The 21,940-nt window shown below is 53.4% G+C and overlaps 5 non-coding genes across 5 annotated transcripts; all 5 read left to right on the forward strand.

Moving 5' to 3' along the window:
• Window positions 1–3,687: 3,687 nt before the first annotated feature.
• LOC138558944 (5S ribosomal RNA) lies at window positions 3,688–3,806 on the forward strand. The gene has a single exon (XR_011299062.1). It is a non-coding gene; the product is annotated as a 5S ribosomal RNA (ribosomal RNA).
• Window positions 3,807–6,605: 2,799 nt separating this feature from the next.
• Window positions 6,606–6,724, forward strand: LOC138558945 (5S ribosomal RNA). Its single transcript, XR_011299063.1, has one exon. It is a non-coding gene; the product is annotated as a 5S ribosomal RNA (ribosomal RNA).
• Window positions 6,725–9,523: 2,799 nt separating this feature from the next.
• LOC138558909 (5S ribosomal RNA) lies at window positions 9,524–9,642 on the forward strand. The gene has a single exon (XR_011299027.1). It is a non-coding gene; the product is annotated as a 5S ribosomal RNA (ribosomal RNA).
• A 4,753-nt stretch (window positions 9,643–14,395) lies between these two features.
• Window positions 14,396–14,514, forward strand: LOC138558946 (5S ribosomal RNA). Its single transcript, XR_011299064.1, has one exon. It is a non-coding gene; the product is annotated as a 5S ribosomal RNA (ribosomal RNA).
• Window positions 14,515–17,313: 2,799 nt separating this feature from the next.
• Window positions 17,314–17,432, forward strand: LOC138558947 (5S ribosomal RNA). The gene has a single exon (XR_011299065.1). It is a non-coding gene; the product is annotated as a 5S ribosomal RNA (ribosomal RNA).
• The last annotated feature ends 4,508 nt before the right edge of the window (window positions 17,433–21,940 follow it).

Here is a 21,940-nt window from a genome sequence, read left to right on the forward strand (position 1 = left end):
TTCCTGGTCTTGTAGGCCGCCAGCCAGAGAAGGTAAGGGCTTCAACCAACATCGCCCTCTGCCTTCCAAAGAGTCGAGGAGACCGCAGCAGGAAAATTGTGTGTGTGTTTATTTCTTCTTTTTTTAGAGGTGCTTTCTATTTTTGTAAGGAACCGACGCCTGGGTGAGTGCTAGTGTGGCGTGAGTTACATTTACAGGCATCTTCTTTGCAAAATTTTGCCAAACCAACTTGGACCAGCACTGGGGTAGAGAGTCAGCCTTCAGCTGATGGCTGCCTGGGCTGGGCTGGGCTGGGGGCCTCAGCTGCTGTTACTGGGCCTGCTTCTTTCCTGGACTTGTAGGCCGCCAGCCCGAGAAGGTAAGGCCTCAACCAACATCGCCCTCTGCCTTCCAAAGAGTCGAGGGAATAGAAGCAGGAAAATTGTGTGTGTGTTTATTTCTTCTTTTTTAGAGATTCTTTCTATTTTTGTAAGGAACTGACGCCTGGGTGAGTGCTAGTGTGGCTTGAGGTGAATTTACGGGCAGCTTCTTTGCAAACTTTTGCCAAACCAACTTGGAGCAGCACTGGGGTAGAGAGTCAGCCTTCCGCTGATGCCTGCCTAGGCGTGGCTGGGCTGGGGGCCTCAGCTGCTGTTACTGGGCCTGCTTCTTTCCTGGTCTTGTAGGCCGCCAGCCAGAGAAGGTAAGGGCTTCAACCAACATCGCCCTCTGCCTTCCAAAGAGTCGAGGAGACCGCAGCAGGAAAATTGTGTGTGTGTTTATTTCTTCTTTTTTTAGAGGTGCTTTCTATTTTTGTAAGGAACCGACGCCTGGGTGAGTGCTAGTGTGGCGTGAGTTACATTTACAGGCATCTTCTTTGCAAAATTTTGCCAAACCAACTTGGACCAGCACTGGGGTAGAGAGTCAGCCTTCAGCTGATGGCTGCCTGGGCTGGGCTGGGCTGGGGGCCTCAGCTGCTGTTACTGGGCCTGCTTCTTTCCTGGACTTGTAGGCCGCCAGCCCGAGAAGGTAAGGCCTCAACCAACATCGCCCTCTGCCTTCCAAAGAGTCGAGGGAATAGAAGCAGGAAAATTGTGTGTGTGTTTATTTCTTCTTTTTTTAGAGGTGCTTTCTATTTTTGTAAGGAACCGACGCCTGGGTGAGTGCTAGTGTGGCGTGAGTTACATTTACAGGCATCTTCTTTGCAAAATTTTGCCAAACCAACTTGGACCAGCACTGGGGTAGAGAGTCAGCCTTCAGCTGATGGCTGCCTGGGCTGGGCTGGGCTGGTCTGGGGGCCTCAGCTGCTGTTACTGGGCATGCTTCTTTCCTGGACTTGTAGGCCACCAGCCGGAGAAGGTAAGGGCCTCAACCAACATCGCCCTCTGCCTTTCAAAGAGTCGAGGAGACCCCAGCAGGAAAATTGTGTGTGTGTTTATTTCTTCTTTTTTAGAGGTGCTTTCTATTTTTGTAAGGAACCGACGCCTGGGTGAGTGCTAGTGTGGCGTGAGTTAAATTTACAGGCATCTTCTTTGCAAACTTTTGCCAAACCAATTTGGGGCAGCAGTGGGGTAGAGAGTCAGCCTTAAGCTGATGCCTGCCTGGGCTGGGCTGGGCTGGGGGCCTCAGCTGCTGTTACTGGGCCTGCTTCTTTCCTGGACTTGTAGGCCGCCAGCCCGAGAAGGTAAGGCCTCAACCAACATCGCCCTCTGCCTTCCAAAGAGTCGAGGGGATAGAAGCAGGAAAATTGTGTGTGTGTTTATTTCTTCTTTTTTAGAGATTCTTTCTATTTTTGTAAGGAACTGACGACTGGGTGAGTGCTAGTGTGGCTTGAGGTGAATTTACGGGCAGCTTCTTTGCAAACTTTTGCCAAACCAACTTGGAGCAGCACTGGGGTAGAGAGTCAGCCTTCCGCTGATGCCTGCCTAGGCGTGGCTGGGCTGGGGGCCTCAGCTGCTGTTACTGGGCCTGCTTCTTTCCTGGTCTTGTAGGCCGCCAGCCAGAGAAGGTAAGGGCTTCAACCAACATCGCCCTCTGCCTTCCAAAGAGTCGAGGAGACCGCAGCAGGAAAATTGTGTGTGTGTTTATTTCTTCTTTTTTAGAGGTGCTTTCTATTTTTGTAAGGAACCGACGCCTGGGTGAGTGCTAGTGTGGCGTGAGTTAAATTTACAGGCATCTTCTTTGCAAACTTTTGCCAAACCAATTTGGGGCAGCAGTGGGGTAGAGAGTCAGCCTTAAGCTGATGCCTGCCTGGGCTGGGCTGGGCTGGGGGCCTCAGCTGCTGTTACTGGGCCTGCTTCTTTCCTGGACTTGTAGGCCGCCAGCCCGAGAAGGTAAGGCCTCAACCAACATCGCCCTCTGCCTTCCAAAGAGTCGAGGGAATAGAAGCAGGAAAATTGTGTGTGTGTTTATTTCTTCTTTTTTAGAGATTCTTTCTATTTTTGTAAGGAACTGACGACTGGGTGAGTGCTAGTGTGGCTTGAGGTGAATTTACGGGCAGCTTCTTTGCAAACTTTTGCCAAACCAACTTGGAGCAGCACTGGGGTAGAGAGTCAGCCTTCCGCTGATGCCTGCCTAGGCGTGGCTGGGCTGGGGGCCTCAGCTGCTGTTACTGGGCCTGCTTCTTTCCTGGTCTTGTAGGCCGCCAGCCAGAGAAGGTAAGGGCTTCAACCAACATCGCCCTCTGCCTTCCAAAGAGTCGAGGAGACCGCAGCAGGAAAATTGTGTGTGTGTTTATTTCTTCTTTTTTTAGAGGTGCTTTCTATTTTTGTAAGGAACCGACGCCTGGGTGAGTGCTAGTGTGGCGTGAGTTACATTTACAGGCATCTTCTTTGCAAACTTTTGCCAAACCAACTTGGACCAGCACTGGGGTAGAGAGTCAGCCTTCAGCTGATGGCTGCCTGGGCTGGGCTGGGCTGGTCTGGGGGCCTCAGCTGCTGTTACTGGGCATGCTTCTTTCCTGGACTTGTAGGCCACCAGCCGGAGAAGGTAAGGGCCTCAACCAACATCGCCCTCTGCCTTTCAAAGAGTCGAGGAGACCCCAGCAGGAAAATTGTGTGTGTGTTTATTTCTTCTTTTTTAGAGGTGCTTTCTATTTTTGTAAGGAACCGACGCCTGGGTGAGTGCTAGTGTGGCGTGAGTTAAATTTACAGGCATCTTCTTTGCAAACTTTTGCCAAACCAATTTGGGGCAGCAGTGGGGTAGAGAGTCAGCCTTAAGCTGATGCCTGCCTGGGCTGGGCTGGGCTGGGCTGGGGGCCTCAGCTGCTGTTACTGGGCCTGCTTCTTTCCTGGACTTGTAGGCCGCCAGCCCGAGAAGGTAAGGCCTCAACCAACATCGCCCTCTGCCTTCCAAAGAGTCGAGGAGACCCCAGCAGGAAAATTGTGTGTGTGTTTATTTCCATCTTTCTTTCCGAGTTTTTTTTTAAAGTTTTGTAAGGAACGGATGCTTGGGTGAGTGAGTGCAAGTGTGGCTTGGCCTGAATTTACAGACACTTTCTTTGCAAACATGAGTAGGCAAGTGGGTATTTCAAAAGTGGGTGCATGGAGCCGCTCGTTGCTTTTCCAAGCTGGCAGCTGTGGCTCCTGAGCTTGAGGCAAAAAGAAGGGCAGAAGCACACTGCAGAGGACAGCGTTCAGCCTTGCAAGAGGGCAGTGGACGTCGGAGGAGCCGACACAGCACAAGAGGCTCGGAATCGGCGCACTCTTCACCTACGGCCATACCACCCTGAATGCGCCCGATCTCGTCCGATCTCGGAAGCTAAGCAGGGTCGGGCCTGGTTAGTACTTGGATGGGAGACCGCCTGGGAATACCAGGTGCTGTAGGCATTTTGCTACTCTGTGCCCGATAGGCGGCGTTCGTCTTCCCCGTCTTGAACTACATTTTTCCTCCATTCCGCTTTTAATTTTAACAAACACGGCGCGTGAAAAAGGCACAGGGGCAGACAGCAGCCCTCGCTCCAATGCAGAGCCCCGTCAGAGGCGGACACGTTGTCGCCAAACTAACTTGGAGCAGCAGGAGACTGAAGCCAGGGCAGCAGCTCGCCGCCTCGGGTGGGTGGATGCAGCCAGAAAGGGCCACTCGTGTCCCTGGCAAAGCACCTCCAGCGTCTCCCCGTTTTCTCTCCAGTGGACGCGCAAGGCCCCCTACAGCTAGGGGAGGCAAGTGGATGGGCCTCATCTGCATATGTGGGCTCTAGAGGAAGAGTGCACCCTGGGAGACAAGGGGACACTTGGAGCGGGAAGTGCTCACGGGGGAGAAGTGCCTACAAGAGGCAGGAAGGGAGGGAGGCCACATCATGCCTCTCCATAGCCAGGCCTCTGGATGATGGGGCAGAAGCGGCCGTCACCCTAAGCTTCCTAGAAGTCCCAGCTGGGCCCCATGCTACCTAATATCTCGCCTGATCGAGCCTGGTCGAGCACTGGTCGAGCCTTCAGCCAAGGGACACAGGAGCCAAGGGGTCTGGCCTCGAGCCTTCAACCGAGGGACCCAGGAGCCCAGGGTCTGGCCTCAGTGCTTCCCAAGTCGGCCTTCAGCTGAAGCCTGCCTGGGCTGGGAGCCTCAGCTGCTGTTCCTGGGTGTGCTTCTTTCCTGCATGTGAAGGCCACCAGCGGCGAAGGTTGCCCTCCGCCTTCCAAGGAGTCGAGGGGATAGAAGCAGGAAAATTGTGTGTGTGTTTATTTCTTCTTTTTTAGAGATTCTTTCTATTTTTGTAAGGAACTGACGCCTGGGTGAGTGCTAGTGTGGCTTGAGGTGAATTTACGGGCAGCTTCTTTGCAAACTTTTGCCAAACCAACTTGGAGCAGCACTGGGGTAGAGAGTCAGCCTTCCGCTGATGCCTGCCTAGGCGTGGCTGGGCTGGGGGCCTCAGCTGCTGTTACTGGGCCTGCTTCTTTCCTGGTCTTGTAGGCCGCCAGCCAGAGAAGGTAAGGGCTTCAACCAACATCGCCCTCTGCCTTCCAAAGAGTCGAGGAGACCGCAGCAGGAAAATTGTGTGTGTGTTTATTTCTTCTTTTTTTAGAGGTGCTTTCTATTTTTGTAAGGAACCGACGCCTGGGTGAGTGCTGGTGTGGCGTGAGTTACATTTACAGGCATCTTCTTTGCAAAATTTTGCCAAACCAACTTGGACCAGCACTGGGGTAGAGAGTCAGCCTTCAGCTGATGGCTGCCTGGGCTGGGCTGGGCTGGGGGCCTCAGCTGCTGTTACTGGGCCTGCTTCTTTCCTGGACTTGTAGGCCGCCAGCCCGAGAAGGTAAGGCCTCAACCAACATCGCCCTCTGCCTTCCAAAGAGTCGAGGGAATAGAAGCAGGAAAATTGTGTGTGTGTTTATTTCTTCTTTTTTAGAGATTCTTTCTATTTTTGTAAGGAACTGACGACTGGGTGAGTGCTAGTGTGGCTTGAGGTGAATTTACGGGCAGCTTCTTTGCAAACTTTTGCCAAACCAACTTGGAGCAGCACTGGGGTAGAGAGTCAGCCTTCCGCTGATGCCTGCCTAGGCGTGGCTGGGCTGGGGGCCTCAGCTGCTGTTACTGGGCCTGCTTCTTTCCTGGTCTTGTAGGCCGCCAGCCAGAGAAGGTAAGGGCTTCAACCAACATCGCCCTCTGCCTTCCAAAGAGTCGAGGAGACCGCAGCAGGAAAATTGTGTGTGTGTTTATTTCTTCTTTTTTTAGAGGTGCTTTCTATTTTTGTAAGGAACCGACGCCTGGGTGAGTGCTAGTGTGGCGTGAGTTACATTTACAGGCATCTTCTTTGCAAACTTTTGCCAAACCAACTTGGACCAGCACTGGGGTAGAGAGTCAGCCTTCAGCTGATGGCTGCCTGGGCTGGGCTGGGCTGGTCTGGGGGCCTCAGCTGCTGTTACTGGGCATGCTTCTTTCCTGGACTTGTAGGCCACCAGCCGGAGAAGGTAAGGGCCTCAACCAACATCGCCCTCTGCCTTTCAAAGAGTCGAGGAGACCCCAGCAGGAAAATTGTGTGTGTGTTTATTTCTTCTTTTTTAGAGGTGCTTTCTATTTTTGTAAGGAACCGACGCCTGGGTGAGTGCTAGTGTGGCGTGAGTTAAATTTACAGGCATCTTCTTTGCAAACTTTTGCCAAACCAATTTGGGGCAGCAGTGGGGTAGAGAGTCAGCCTTAAGCTGATGCCTGCCTGGGCTGGGCTGGGCTGGGCTGGGGGCCTCAGCTGCTGTTACTGGGCCTGCTTCTTTCCTGGACTTGTAGGCCGCCAGCCCGAGAAGGTAAGGCCTCAACCAACATCGCCCTCTGCCTTCCAAAGAGTCGAGGAGACCCCAGCAGGAAAATTGTGTGTGTGTTTATTTCCATCTTTCTTTCCGAGTTTTTTTTTAAAGTTTTGTAAGGAACGGATGCTTGGGTGAGTGAGTGCAAGTGTGGCTTGGCCTGAATTTACAGACACTTTCTTTGCAAACATGAGTAGGCAAGTGGGTATTTCAAAAGTGGGTGCATGGAGCCGCTCGTTGCTTTTCCAAGCTGGCAGCTGTGGCTCCTGAGCTTGAGGCAAAAAGAAGGGCAGAAGCACACTGCAGAGGACAGCGTTCAGCCTTGCAAGAGGGCAGTGGACGTCGGAGGAGCCGACACAGCACAAGAGGCTCGGAATCGGCGCACTCTTCACCTACGGCCATACCACCCTGAATGCGCCCGATCTCGTCCGATCTCGGAAGCTAAGCAGGGTCGGGCCTGGTTAGTACTTGGATGGGAGACCGCCTGGGAATACCAGGTGCTGTAGGCATTTTGCTACTCTGTGCCCGATAGGCGGCGTTCGTCTTCCCCGTCTTGAACTACATTTTTCCTCCATTCCGCTTTTAATTTTAACAAACACGGCGCGTGAAAAAGGCACAGGGGCAGACAGCAGCCCTCGCTCCAATGCAGAGCCCCGTCAGAGGCGGACACGTTGTCGCCAAACTAACTTGGAGCAGCAGGAGACTGAAGCCAGGGCAGCAGCTCGCCGCCTCGGGTGGGTGGATGCAGCCAGAAAGGGCCACTCGTGTCCCTGGCAAAGCACCTCCAGCGTCTCCCCGTTTTCTCTCCAGTGGACGCGCAAGGCCCCCTACAGCTAGGGGAGGCAAGTGGATGGGCCTCATCTGCATATGTGGGCTCTAGAGGAAGAGTGCACCCTGGGAGACAAGGGGACACTTGGAGCGGGAAGTGCTCACGGGGGAGAAGTGCCTACAAGAGGCAGGAAGGGAGGGAGGCCACATCATGCCTCTCCATAGCCAGGCCTCTGGATGATGGGGCAGAAGCGGCCGTCACCCTAAGCTTCCTAGAAGTCCCAGCTGGGCCCCATGCTACCTAATATCTCGCCTGATCGAGCCTGGTCGAGCACTGGTCGAGCCTTCAGCCAAGGGACACAGGAGCCAAGGGGTCTGGCCTCGAGCCTTCAACCGAGGGACCCAGGAGCCCAGGGTCTGGCCTCAGTGCTTCCCAAGTCGGCCTTCAGCTGAAGCCTGCCTGGGCTGGGAGCCTCAGCTGCTGTTCCTGGGTGTGCTTCTTTCCTGCATGTGAAGGCCACCAGCGGCGAAGGTTGCCCTCCGCCTTCCAAGGAGTCGAGGGGATAGAAGCAGGAAAATTGTGTGTGTGTTTATTTCTTCTTTTTTAGAGATTCTTTCTATTTTTGTAAGGAACTGACGCCTGGGTGAGTGCTAGTGTGGCTTGAGGTGAATTTACGGGCAGCTTCTTTGCAAACTTTTGCCAAACCAACTTGGAGCAGCACTGGGGTAGAGAGTCAGCCTTCCGCTGATGCCTGCCTAGGCGTGGCTGGGCTGGGGGCCTCAGCTGCTGTTACTGGGCCTGCTTCTTTCCTGGTCTTGTAGGCCGCCAGCCAGAGAAGGTAAGGGCTTCAACCAACATCGCCCTCTGCCTTCCAAAGAGTCGAGGAGACCGCAGCAGGAAAATTGTGTGTGTGTTTATTTCTTCTTTTTTTAGAGGTGCTTTCTATTTTTGTAAGGAACCGACGCCTGGGTGAGTGCTGGTGTGGCGTGAGTTACATTTACAGGCATCTTCTTTGCAAAATTTTGCCAAACCAACTTGGACCAGCACTGGGGTAGAGAGTCAGCCTTCAGCTGATGGCTGCCTGGGCTGGGCTGGGCTGGGGGCCTCAGCTGCTGTTACTGGGCCTGCTTCTTTCCTGGACTTGTAGGCCGCCAGCCCGAGAAGGTAAGGCCTCAACCAACATCGCCCTCTGCCTTCCAAAGAGTCGAGGGAATAGAAGCAGGAAAATTGTGTGTGTGTTTATTTCTTCTTTTTTAGAGATTCTTTCTATTTTTGTAAGGAACTGACGACTGGGTGAGTGCTAGTGTGGCTTGAGGTGAATTTACGGGCAGCTTCTTTGCAAACTTTTGCCAAACCAACTTGGAGCAGCACTGGGGTAGAGAGTCAGCCTTCCGCTGATGCCTGCCTAGGCGTGGCTGGGCTGGGGGCCTCAGCTGCTGTTACTGGGCCTGCTTCTTTCCTGGTCTTGTAGGCCGCCAGCCAGAGAAGGTAAGGGCTTCAACCAACATCGCCCTCTGCCTTCCAAAGAGTCGAGGAGACCGCAGCAGGAAAATTGTGTGTGTGTTTATTTCTTCTTTTTTTAGAGGTGCTTTCTATTTTTGTAAGGAACCGACGCCTGGGTGAGTGCTAGTGTGGCGTGAGTTACATTTACAGGCATCTTCTTTGCAAACTTTTGCCAAACCAACTTGGACCAGCACTGGGGTAGAGAGTCAGCCTTCAGCTGATGGCTGCCTGGGCTGGGCTGGGCTGGTCTGGGGGCCTCAGCTGCTGTTACTGGGCATGCTTCTTTCCTGGACTTGTAGGCCACCAGCCGGAGAAGGTAAGGGCCTCAACCAACATCGCCCTCTGCCTTTCAAAGAGTCGAGGAGACCCCAGCAGGAAAATTGTGTGTGTGTTTATTTCTTCTTTTTTAGAGGTGCTTTCTATTTTTGTAAGGAACCGACGCCTGGGTGAGTGCTAGTGTGGCGTGAGTTAAATTTACAGGCATCTTCTTTGCAAACTTTTGCCAAACCAATTTGGGGCAGCAGTGGGGTAGAGAGTCAGCCTTAAGCTGATGCCTGCCTGGGCTGGGCTGGGCTGGGCTGGGGGCCTCAGCTGCTGTTACTGGGCCTGCTTCTTTCCTGGACTTGTAGGCCGCCAGCCCGAGAAGGTAAGGCCTCAACCAACATCGCCCTCTGCCTTCCAAAGAGTCGAGGAGACCCCAGCAGGAAAATTGTGTGTGTGTTTATTTCCATCTTTCTTTCCGAGTTTTTTTTTAAAGTTTTGTAAGGAACGGATGCTTGGGTGAGTGAGTGCAAGTGTGGCTTGGCCTGAATTTACAGACACTTTCTTTGCAAACATGAGTAGGCAAGTGGGTATTTCAAAAGTGGGTGCATGGAGCCGCTCGTTGCTTTTCCAAGCTGGCAGCTGTGGCTCCTGAGCTTGAGGCAAAAAGAAGGGCAGAAGCACACTGCAGAGGACAGCGTTCAGCCTTGCAAGAGGGCAGTGGACGTCGGAGGAGCCGACACAGCACAAGAGGCTCGGAATCGGCGCACTCTTCACCTACGGCCATACCACCCTGAATGCACCCGATCTCGTCCGATCTCGGAAGCTAAGCAGGGTCGGGCCTGGTTAGTACTTGGATGGGAGACCGCCTGGGAATACCAGGTGCTGTAGGCATTTTGCTACTCTGTGCCCGATAGGCGGCGTTCGTCTTCCCCGTCTTGAACTACATTTTTCCTCCATTCCGCTTTTAATTTTAACAAACACGGCGCGTGAAAAAGGCACAGGGGCAGACAGCAGCCCTCGCTCCAATGCAGAGCCCCGTCAGAGGCGGACACGTTGTCGCCAAACTAACTTGGAGCAGCAGGAGACTGAAGCCAGGGCAGCAGCTCGCCGCCTCGGGTGGGTGGATGCAGCCAGAAAGGGCCACTCGTGTCCCTGGCAAAGCACCTCCAGCGTCTCCCCGTTTTCTCTCCAGTGGACGCGCAAGGCCCCCTACAGCTAGGGGAGGCAAGTGGATGGGCCTCATCTGCATATGTGGGCTCTAGAGGAAGAGTGCACCCTGGGAGACAAGGGGACACTTGGAGCGGGAAGTGCTCACGGGGGAGAAGTGCCTACAAGAGGCAGGAAGGGAGGGAGGCCACATCATGCCTCTCCATAGCCAGGCCTCTGGATGATGGGGCAGAAGCGGCCGTCACCCTAAGCTTCCTAGAAGTCCCAGCTGGGCCCCATGCTACCTAATATCTCGCCTGATCGAGCCTGGTCGAGCACTGGTCGAGCCTTCAGCCAAGGGACACAGGAGCCAAGGGGTCTGGCCTCGAGCCTTCAACCGAGGGACCCAGGAGCCCAGGGTCTGGCCTCAGTGCTTCCCAAGTCGGCCTTCAGCTGAAGCCTGCCTGGGCTGGGAGCCTCAGCTGCTGTTCCTGGGTGTGCTTCTTTCCTGCATGTGAAGGCCACCAGCGGCGAAGGTTGCCCTCCGCCTTCCAAGGAGTCGAGGGGATAGAAGCAGGAAAATTGTGTGTGTGTTTATTTCTTCTTTTTTAGAGATTCTTTCTATTTTTGTAAGGAACTGACGCCTGGGTGAGTGCTAGTGTGGCTTGAGGTGAATTTACGGGCAGCTTCTTTGCAAACTTTTGCCAAACCAACTTGGAGCAGCACTGGGGTAGAGAGTCAGCCTTCCGCTGATGCCTGCCTAGGCGTGGCTGGGCTGGGGGCCTCAGCTGCTGTTACTGGGCCTGCTTCTTTCCTGGTCTTGTAGGCCGCCAGCCAGAGAAGGTAAGGGCTTCAACCAACATCGCCCTCTGCCTTCCAAAGAGTCGAGGAGACCGCAGCAGGAAAATTGTGTGTGTGTTTATTTCTTCTTTTTTTAGAGGTGCTTTCTATTTTTGTAAGGAACCGACGCCTGGGTGAGTGCTAGTGTGGCGTGAGTTACATTTACAGGCATCTTCTTTGCAAAATTTTGCCAAACCAACTTGGACCAGCACTGGGGTAGAGAGTCAGCCTTCAGCTGATGGCTGCCTGGGCTGGGCTGGGCTGGGGGCCTCAGCTGCTGTTACTGGGCCTGCTTCTTTCCTGGACTTGTAGGCCGCCAGCCCGAGAAGGTAAGGCCTCAACCAACATCGCCCTCTGCCTTCCAAAGAGTCGAGGGAATAGAAGCAGGAAAATTGTGTGTGTGTTTATTTCTTCTTTTTTAGAGATTCTTTCTATTTTTGTAAGGAACTGACGCCTGGGTGAGTGCTAGTGTGGCTTGAGGTGAATTTACGGGCAGCTTCTTTGCAAACTTTTGCCAAACCAACTTGGAGCAGCACTGGGGTAGAGAGTCAGCCTTCCGCTGATGCCTGCCTAGGCGTGGCTGGGCTGGGGGCCTCAGCTGCTGTTACTGGGCCTGCTTCTTTCCTGGTCTTGTAGGCCGCCAGCCAGAGAAGGTAAGGGCTTCAACCAACATCGCCCTCTGCCTTCCAAAGAGTCGAGGAGACCGCAGCAGGAAAATTGTGTGTGTGTTTATTTCTTCTTTTTTTAGAGGTGCTTTCTATTTTTGTAAGGAACCGACGCCTGGGTGAGTGCTAGTGTGGCGTGAGTTACATTTACAGGCATCTTCTTTGCAAAATTTTGCCAAACCAACTTGGACCAGCACTGGGGTAGAGAGTCAGCCTTCAGCTGATGGCTGCCTGGGCTGGGCTGGGCTGGGGGCCTCAGCTGCTGTTACTGGGCCTGCTTCTTTCCTGGACTTGTAGGCCGCCAGCCCGAGAAGGTAAGGCCTCAACCAACATCGCCCTCTGCCTTCCAAAGAGTCGAGGGAATAGAAGCAGGAAAATTGTGTGTGTGTTTATTTCTTCTTTTTTTAGAGGTGCTTTCTATTTTTGTAAGGAACCGACGCCTGGGTGAGTGCTAGTGTGGCGTGAGTTACATTTACAGGCATCTTCTTTGCAAAATTTTGCCAAACCAACTTGGACCAGCACTGGGGTAGAGAGTCAGCCTTCAGCTGATGGCTGCCTGGGCTGGGCTGGGCTGGTCTGGGGGCCTCAGCTGCTGTTACTGGGCATGCTTCTTTCCTGGACTTGTAGGCCACCAGCCGGAGAAGGTAAGGGCCTCAACCAACATCGCCCTCTGCCTTTCAAAGAGTCGAGGAGACCCCAGCAGGAAAATTGTGTGTGTGTTTATTTCTTCTTTTTTAGAGGTGCTTTCTATTTTTGTAAGGAACCGACGCCTGGGTGAGTGCTAGTGTGGCGTGAGTTAAATTTACAGGCATCTTCTTTGCAAACTTTTGCCAAACCAATTTGGGGCAGCAGTGGGGTAGAGAGTCAGCCTTAAGCTGATGCCTGCCTGGGCTGGGCTGGGCTGGGGGCCTCAGCTGCTGTTACTGGGCCTGCTTCTTTCCTGGACTTGTAGGCCGCCAGCCCGAGAAGGTAAGGCCTCAACCAACATCGCCCTCTGCCTTCCAAAGAGTCGAGGGGATAGAAGCAGGAAAATTGTGTGTGTGTTTATTTCTTCTTTTTTAGAGATTCTTTCTATTTTTGTAAGGAACTGACGACTGGGTGAGTGCTAGTGTGGCTTGAGGTGAATTTACGGGCAGCTTCTTTGCAAACTTTTGCCAAACCAACTTGGAGCAGCACTGGGGTAGAGAGTCAGCCTTCCGCTGATGCCTGCCTAGGCGTGGCTGGGCTGGGGGCCTCAGCTGCTGTTACTGGGCCTGCTTCTTTCCTGGTCTTGTAGGCCGCCAGCCAGAGAAGGTAAGGGCTTCAACCAACATCGCCCTCTGCCTTCCAAAGAGTCGAGGAGACCGCAGCAGGAAAATTGTGTGTGTGTTTATTTCTTCTTTTTTAGAGGTGCTTTCTATTTTTGTAAGGAACCGACGCCTGGGTGAGTGCTAGTGTGGCGTGAGTTAAATTTACAGGCATCTTCTTTGCAAACTTTTGCCAAACCAATTTGGGGCAGCAGTGGGGTAGAGAGTCAGCCTTAAGCTGATGCCTGCCTGGGCTGGGCTGGGCTGGGGGCCTCAGCTGCTGTTACTGGGCCTGCTTCTTTCCTGGACTTGTAGGCCGCCAGCCCGAGAAGGTAAGGCCTCAACCAACATCGCCCTCTGCCTTCCAAAGAGTCGAGGGAATAGAAGCAGGAAAATTGTGTGTGTGTTTATTTCTTCTTTTTTAGAGATTCTTTCTATTTTTGTAAGGAACTGACGACTGGGTGAGTGCTAGTGTGGCTTGAGGTGAATTTACGGGCAGCTTCTTTGCAAACTTTTGCCAAACCAACTTGGAGCAGCACTGGGGTAGAGAGTCAGCCTTCCGCTGATGCCTGCCTAGGCGTGGCTGGGCTGGGGGCCTCAGCTGCTGTTACTGGGCCTGCTTCTTTCCTGGTCTTGTAGGCCGCCAGCCAGAGAAGGTAAGGGCTTCAACCAACATCGCCCTCTGCCTTCCAAAGAGTCGAGGAGACCGCAGCAGGAAAATTGTGTGTGTGTTTATTTCTTCTTTTTTTAGAGGTGCTTTCTATTTTTGTAAGGAACCGACGCCTGGGTGAGTGCTAGTGTGGCGTGAGTTACATTTACAGGCATCTTCTTTGCAAACTTTTGCCAAACCAACTTGGACCAGCACTGGGGTAGAGAGTCAGCCTTCAGCTGATGGCTGCCTGGGCTGGGCTGGGCTGGTCTGGGGGCCTCAGCTGCTGTTACTGGGCATGCTTCTTTCCTGGACTTGTAGGCCACCAGCCGGAGAAGGTAAGGGCCTCAACCAACATCGCCCTCTGCCTTTCAAAGAGTCGAGGAGACCCCAGCAGGAAAATTGTGTGTGTGTTTATTTCTTCTTTTTTAGAGGTGCTTTCTATTTTTGTAAGGAACCGACGCCTGGGTGAGTGCTAGTGTGGCGTGAGTTAAATTTACAGGCATCTTCTTTGCAAACTTTTGCCAAACCAATTTGGGGCAGCAGTGGGGTAGAGAGTCAGCCTTAAGCTGATGCCTGCCTGGGCTGGGCTGGGCTGGGCTGGGGGCCTCAGCTGCTGTTACTGGGCCTGCTTCTTTCCTGGACTTGTAGGCCGCCAGCCCGAGAAGGTAAGGCCTCAACCAACATCGCCCTCTGCCTTCCAAAGAGTCGAGGAGACCCCAGCAGGAAAATTGTGTGTGTGTTTATTTCCATCTTTCTTTCCGAGTTTTTTTTTAAAGTTTTGTAAGGAACGGATGCTTGGGTGAGTGAGTGCAAGTGTGGCTTGGCCTGAATTTACAGACACTTTCTTTGCAAACATGAGTAGGCAAGTGGGTATTTCAAAAGTGGGTGCATGGAGCCGCTCGTTGCTTTTCCAAGCTGGCAGCTGTGGCTCCTGAGCTTGAGGCAAAAAGAAGGGCAGAAGCACACTGCAGAGGACAGCGTTCAGCCTTGCAAGAGGGCAGTGGACGTCGGAGGAGCCGACACAGCACAAGAGGCTCGGAATCGGCGCACTCTTCACCTACGGCCATACCACCCTGAATGCGCCCGATCTCGTCCGATCTCGGAAGCTAAGCAGGGTCGGGCCTGGTTAGTACTTGGATGGGAGACCGCCTGGGAATACCAGGTGCTGTAGGCATTTTGCTACTCTGTGCCCGATAGGCGGCGTTCGTCTTCCCCGTCTTGAACTACATTTTTCCTCCATTCCGCTTTTAATTTTAACAAACACGGCGCGTGAAAAAGGCACAGGGGCAGACAGCAGCCCTCGCTCCAATGCAGAGCCCCGTCAGAGGCGGACACGTTGTCGCCAAACTAACTTGGAGCAGCAGGAGACTGAAGCCAGGGCAGCAGCTCGCCGCCTCGGGTGGGTGGATGCAGCCAGAAAGGGCCACTCGTGTCCCTGGCAAAGCACCTCCAGCGTCTCCCCGTTTTCTCTCCAGTGGACGCGCAAGGCCCCCTACAGCTAGGGGAGGCAAGTGGATGGGCCTCATCTGCATATGTGGGCTCTAGAGGAAGAGTGCACCCTGGGAGACAAGGGGACACTTGGAGCGGGAAGTGCTCACGGGGGAGAAGTGCCTACAAGAGGCAGGAAGGGAGGGAGGCCACATCATGCCTCTCCATAGCCAGGCCTCTGGATGATGGGGCAGAAGCGGCCGTCACCCTAAGCTTCCTAGAAGTCCCAGCTGGGCCCCATGCTACCTAATATCTCGCCTGATCGAGCCTGGTCGAGCACTGGTCGAGCCTTCAGCCAAGGGACACAGGAGCCAAGGGGTCTGGCCTCGAGCCTTCAACCGAGGGACCCAGGAGCCCAGGGTCTGGCCTCAGTGCTTCCCAAGTCGGCCTTCAGCTGAAGCCTGCCTGGGCTGGGAGCCTCAGCTGCTGTTCCTGGGTGTGCTTCTTTCCTGCATGTGAAGGCCACCAGCGGCGAAGGTTGCCCTCCGCCTTCCAAGGAGTCGAGGGGATAGAAGCAGGAAAATTGTGTGTGTGTTTATTTCTTCTTTTTTAGAGATTCTTTCTATTTTTGTAAGGAACTGACGCCTGGGTGAGTGCTAGTGTGGCTTGAGGTGAATTTACGGGCAGCTTCTTTGCAAACTTTTGCCAAACCAACTTGGAGCAGCACTGGGGTAGAGAGTCAGCCTTCCGCTGATGCCTGCCTAGGCGTGGCTGGGCTGGGGGCCTCAGCTGCTGTTACTGGGCCTGCTTCTTTCCTGGTCTTGTAGGCCGCCAGCCAGAGAAGGTAAGGGCTTCAACCAACATCGCCCTCTGCCTTCCAAAGAGTCGAGGAGACCGCAGCAGGAAAATTGTGTGTGTGTTTATTTCTTCTTTTTTTAGAGGTGCTTTCTATTTTTGTAAGGAACCGACGCCTGGGTGAGTGCTAGTGTGGCGTGAGTTACATTTACAGGCATCTTCTTTGCAAAATTTTGCCAAACCAACTTGGACCAGCACTGGGGTAGAGAGTCAGCCTTCAGCTGATGGCTGCCTGGGCTGGGCTGGGCTGGGGGCCTCAGCTGCTGTTACTGGGCCTGCTTCTTTCCTGGACTTGTAGGCCGCCAGCCCGAGAAGGTAAGGCCTCAACCAACATCGCCCTCTGCCTTCCAAAGAGTCGAGGGAATAGAAGCAGGAAAATTGTGTGTGTGTTTATTTCTTCTTTTTTAGAGATTCTTTCTATTTTTGTAAGGAACTGACGCCTGGGTGAGTGCTAGTGTGGCTTGAGGTGAATTTACGGGCAGCTTCTTTGCAAACTTTTGCCAAACCAACTTGGAGCAGCACTGGGGTAGAGAGTCAGCCTTCCGCTGATGCCTGCCTAGGCGTGGCTGGGCTGGGGGCCTCAGCTGCTGTTACTGGGCCTGCTTCTTTCCTGGTCTTGTAGGCCGCCAGCCAGAGAAGGTAAGGGCTTCAACCAACATCGCCCTCTGCCTTCCAAAGAGTCGAGGAGACCGCAGCAGGAAAATTGTGTGTGTGTTTATTTCTTCTTTTTTTAGAGGTGCTTTCTATTTTTGTAAGGAACCGACGCCTGGGTGAGTGCTAGTGTGGCGTGAGTTACATTTACAGGCATCTTCTTTGCAAAATTTTGCCAAACCAACTTGGACCAGCACTGGGGTAGAGAGTCAGCCTTCAGCTGATGGCTGCCTGGGCTGGGCTGGGCTGGTCTGGGGGCCTCAGCTGCTGTTACTGGGCATGCTTCTTTCCTGGACTTGTAGGCCACCAGCCGGAGAAGGTAAGGGCCTCAACCAACATCGCCCTCTGCCTTTCAAAGAGTCGAGGAGACCCCAGCAGGAAAATTGTGTGTGTGTTTATTTCTTCTTTTTTAGAGGTGCTTTCTATTTTTGTAAGGAACCGACGCCTGGGTGAGTGCTAGTGTGGCGTGAGTTAAATTTACAGGCATCTTCTTTGCAAACTTTTGCCAAACCAATTTGGGGCAGCAGTGGGGTAGAGAGTCAGCCTTAAGCTGATGCCTGCCTGGGCTGGGCTGGGCTGGGCTGGGGGCCTCAGCTGCTGTTACTGGGCCTGCTTCTTTCCTGGACTTGTAGGCCGCCAGCCCGAGAAGGTAAGGCCTCAACCAACATCGCCCTCTGCCTTCCAAAGAGTCGAGGAGACCCCAGCAGGAAAATTGTGTGTGTGTTTATTTCCATCTTTCTTTCCGAGTTTTTTTTTAAAGTTTTGTAAGGAACGGATGCTTGGGTGAGTGAGTGCAAGTGTGGCTTGGCCTGAATTTACAGACACTTTCTTTGCAAACATGAGTAGGCAAGTGGGTATTTCAAAAGTGGGTGCATGGAGCCGCTCGTTGCTTTTCCAAGCTGGCAGCTGTGGCTCCTGAGCTTGAGGCAAAAAGAAGGGCAGAAGCACACTGCAGAGGACAGCGTTCAGCCTTGCAAGAGGGCAGTGGACGTCGGAGGAGCCGACACAGCACAAGAGGCTCGGAATCGGCGCACTCTTCACCTACGGCCATACCACCCTGAATGCGCCCGATCTCGTCCGATCTCGGAAGCTAAGCAGGGTCGGGCCTGGTTAGTACTTGGATGGGAGACCGCCTGGGAATACCAGGTGCTGTAGGCATTTTGCTACTCTGTGCCCGATAGGCGGCGTTCGTCTTCCCCGTCTTGAACTACATTTTTCCTCCATTCCGCTTTTAATTTTAACAAACACGGCGCGTGAAAAAGGCACAGGGGCAGACAGCAGCCCTCGCTCCAATGCAGAGCCCCGTCAGAGGCGGACACGTTGTCGCCAAACTAACTTGGAGCAGCAGGAGACTGAAGCCAGGGCAGCAGCTTGCCGCCTCGGGTGGGTGGATGCAGCCAGAAAGGGCCACTCGTGTCCCTGGCAAAGCACCTCCAGCGTCTCCCCGTTTTCTCTCCAGTGGACGCGCAAGGCCCCCTACAGCTAGGGGAGGCAAGTGGATGGGCCTCATCTGCATATGTGGGCTCTAGAGGAAGAGTGCACCCTGGGAGACAAGGGGACACTTGGAGCGGGAAGTGCTCACGGGGGAGAAGTGCCTACAAGAGGCAGGAAGGGAGGGAGGCCACATCATGCCTCTCCATAGCCAGGCCTCTGGATGATGGGGCAGAAGCGGCCGTCACCCTAAGCTTCCTAGAAGTCCCAGCTGGGCCCCATGCTACCTAATATCTCGCCTGATCGAGCCTGGTCGAGCACTGGTCGAGCCTTCAGCCAAGGGACACAGGAGCCAAGGGGTCTGGCCTCGAGCCTTCAACCGAGGGACCCAGGAGCCCAGGGTCTGGCCTCAGTGCTTCCCAAGTCGGCCTTCAGCTGAAGCCTGCCTGGGCTGGGAGCCTCAGCTGCTGTTCCTGGGTGTGCTTCTTTCCTGCATGTGAAGGCCACCAGCGGCGAAGGTTGCCCTCCGCCTTCCAAGGAGTCGAGGGGATAGAAGCAGGAAAATTGTGTGTGTGTTTATTTCTTCTTTTTTAGAGATTCTTTCTATTTTTGTAAGGAACTGACGCCTGGGTGAGTGCTAGTGTGGCTTGAGGTGAATTTACGGGCAGCTTCTTTGCAAACTTTTGCCAAACCAACTTGGAGCAGCACTGGGGTAGAGAGTCAGCCTTCCGCTGATGCCTGCCTAGGCGTGGCTGGGCTGGGGGCCTCAGCTGCTGTTACTGGGCCTGCTTCTTTCCTGGTCTTGTAGGCCGCCAGCCAGAGAAGGTAAGGGCTTCAACCAACATCGCCCTCTGCCTTCCAAAGAGTCGAGGAGACCGCAGCAGGAAAATTGTGTGTGTGTTTATTTCTTCTTTTTTTAGAGGTGCTTTCTATTTTTGTAAGGAACCGACGCCTGGGTGAGTGCTAGTGTGGCGTGAGTTACATTTACAGGCATCTTCTTTGCAAAATTTTGCCAAACCAACTTGGACCAGCACTGGGGTAGAGAGTCAGCCTTCAGCTGATGGCTGCCTGGGCTGGGCTGGGCTGGGGGCCTCAGCTGCTGTTACTGGGCCTGCTTCTTTCCTGGACTTGTAGGCCGCCAGCCCGAGAAGGTAAGGCCTCAACCAACATCGCCCTCTGCCTTCCAAAGAGTCGAGGGAATAGAAGCAGGAAAATTGTGTGTGTGTTTATTTCTTCTTTTTTAGAGATTCTTTCTATTTTTGTAAGGAACTGACGCCTGGGTGAGTGCTAGTGTGGCTTGAGGTGAATTTACGGGCAGCTTCTTTGCAAACTTTTGCCAAACCAACTTGGAGCAGCACTGGGGTAGAGAGTCAGCCTTCCGCTGATGCCTGCCTAGGCGTGGCTGGGCTGGGGGCCTCAGCTGCTGTTACTGGGCCTGCTTCTTTCCTGGTCTTGTAGGCCGCCAGCCAGAGAAGGTAAGGGCTTCAACCAACATCGCCCTCTGCCTTCCAAAGAGTCGAGGAGACCGCAGCAGGAAAATTGTGTGTGTGTTTATTTCTTCTTTTTTTAGAGGTGCTTTCTATTTTTGTAAGGAACCGACGCCTGGGTGAGTGCTAGTGTGGCGTGAGTTACATTTACAGGCATCTTCTTTGCAAAATTTTGCCAAACCAACTTGGACCAGCACTGGGGTAGAGAGTCAGCCTTCAGCTGATGGCTGCCTGGGCTGGGCTGGGCTGGGGGCCTCAGCTGCTGTTACTGGGCCTGCTTCTTTCCTGGACTTGTAGGCCGCCAGCCCGAGAAGGTAAGGCCTCAACCAACATCGCCCTCTGCCTTCCAAAGAGTCGAGGGAATAGAAGCAGGAAAATTGTGTGTGTGTTTATTTCTTCTTTTTTTAGAGGTGCTTTCTATTTTTGTAAGGAACCGACGCCTGGGTGAGTGCTAGTGTGGCGTGAGTTACATTTACAGGCATCTTCTTTGCAAAATTTTGCCAAACCAACTTGGACCAGCACTGGGGTAGAGAGTCAGCCTTCAGCTGATGGCTGCCTGGGCTGGGCTGGGCTGGTCTGGGGGCCTCAGCTGCTGTTACTGGGCATGCTTCTTTCCTGGACTTGTAGGCCACCAGCCGGAGAAGGTAAGGGCCTCAACCAACATCGCCCTCTGCCTTTCAAAGAGTCGAGGAGACCCCAGCAGGAAAATTGTGTGTGTGTTTATTTCTTCTTTTTTAGAGGTGCTTTCTATTTTTGTAAGGAACCGACGCCTGGGTGAGTGCTAGTGTGGCGTGAGTTAAATTTACAGGCATCTTCTTTGCAAACTTTTGCCAAACCAATTTGGGGCAGCAGTGGGGTAGAGAGTCAGCCTTAAGCTGATGCCTGCCTGGGCTGGGCTGGGCTGGGGGCCTCAGCTGCTGTTACTGGGCCTGCTTCTTTCCTGGACTTGTAGGCCGCCAGCCCGAGAAGGTAAGGCCTCAACCAACATCGCCCTCTGCCTTCCAAAGAGTCGAGGGGATAGAAGCAGGAAAATTGTGTGTGTGTTTATTTCTTCTTTTTTAGAGATTCTTTCTATTTTTGTAAGGAACTGACGACTGGGTGAGTGCTAGTGTGGCTTGAGGTGAATTTACGGGCAGCTTCTTTGCAAACTTTTGCCAAACCAACTTGGAGCAGCACTGGGGTAGAGAGTCAGCCTTCCGCTGATGCCTGCCTAGGCGTGGCTGGGCTGGGGGCCTCAGCTGCTGTTACTGGGCCTGCTTCTTTCCTGGTCTTGTAGGCCGCCAGCCAGAGAAGGTAAGGGCTTCAACCAACATCGCCCTCTGCCTTCCAAAGAGTCGAGGAGACCGCAGCAGGAAAATTGTGTGTGTGTTTATTTCTTCTTTTTTAGAGGTGCTTTCTATTTTTGTAAGGAACCGACGCCTGGGTGAGTGCTAGTGTGGCGTGAGTTAAATTTACAGGCATCTTCTTTGCAAACTTTTGCCAAACCAATTTGGGGCAGCAGTGGGGTAGAGAGTCAGCCTTAAGCTGATGCCTGCCTGGGCTGGGCTGGGCTGGGGGCCTCAGCTGCTGTTACTGGGCCTGCTTCTTTCCTGGACTTGTAGGCCGCCAGCCCGAGAAGGTAAGGCCTCAACCAACATCGCCCTCTGCCTTCCAAAGAGTCGAGGGAATAGAAGCAGGAAAATTGTGTGTGTGTTTATTTCTTCTTTTTTAGAGATTCTTTCTATTTTTGTAAGGAACTGACGACTGGGTGAGTGCTAGTGTGGCTTGAGGTGAATTTACGGGCAGCTTCTTTGCAAACTTTTGCCAAACCAACTTGGAGCAGCACTGGGGTAGAGAGTCAGCCTTCCGCTGATGCCTGCCTAGGCGTGGCTGGGCTGGGGGCCTCAGCTGCTGTTACTGGGCCTGCTTCTTTCCTGGTCTTGTAGGCCGCCAGCCAGAGAAGGTAAGGGCTTCAACCAACATCGCCCTCTGCCTTCCAAAGAGTCGAGGAGACCGCAGCAGGAAAATTGTGTGTGTGTTTATTTCTTCTTTTTTTAGAGGTGCTTTCTATTTTTGTAAGGAACCGACGCCTGGGTGAGTGCTAGTGTGGCGTGAGTTACATTTACAGGCATCTTCTTTGCAAACTTTTGCCAAACCAACTTGGACCAGCACTGGGGTAGAGAGTCAGCCTTCAGCTGATGGCTGCCTGGGCTGGGCTGGGCTGGTCTGGGGGCCTCAGCTGCTGTTACTGGGCATGCTTCTTTCCTGGACTTGTAGGCCACCAGCCGGAGAAGGTAAGGGCCTCAACCAACATCGCCCTCTGCCTTTCAAAGAGTCGAGGAGACCCCAGCAGGAAAATTGTGTGTGTGTTTATTTCTTCTTTTTTAGAGGTGCTTTCTATTTTTGTAAGGAACCGACGCCTGGGTGAGTGCTAGTGTGGCGTGAGTTAAATTTACAGGCATCTTCTTTGCAAACTTTTGCCAAACCAATTTGGGGCAGCAGTGGGGTAGAGAGTCAGCCTTAAGCTGATGCCTGCCTGGGCTGGGCTGGGCTGGGCTGGGGGCCTCAGCTGCTGTTACTGGGCCTGCTTCTTTCCTGGACTTGTAGGCCGCCAGCCCGAGAAGGTAAGGCCTCAACCAACATCGCCCTCTGCCTTCCAAAGAGTCGAGGAGACCCCAGCAGGAAAATTGTGTGTGTGTTTATTTCCATCTTTCTTTCCGAGTTTTTTTTTAAAGTTTTGTAAGGAACGGATGCTTGGGTGAGTGAGTG

Source organism: Ambystoma mexicanum, unplaced genomic scaffold, assembly GCF_040938575.1.
Source record: "Ambystoma mexicanum isolate Mex_15411 unplaced genomic scaffold, UKY_AmexF1_1 Mex_scaf34, whole genome shotgun sequence".
Lineage (NCBI taxonomy): Eukaryota > Metazoa > Chordata > Amphibia > Caudata > Ambystomatidae > Ambystoma > Ambystoma mexicanum.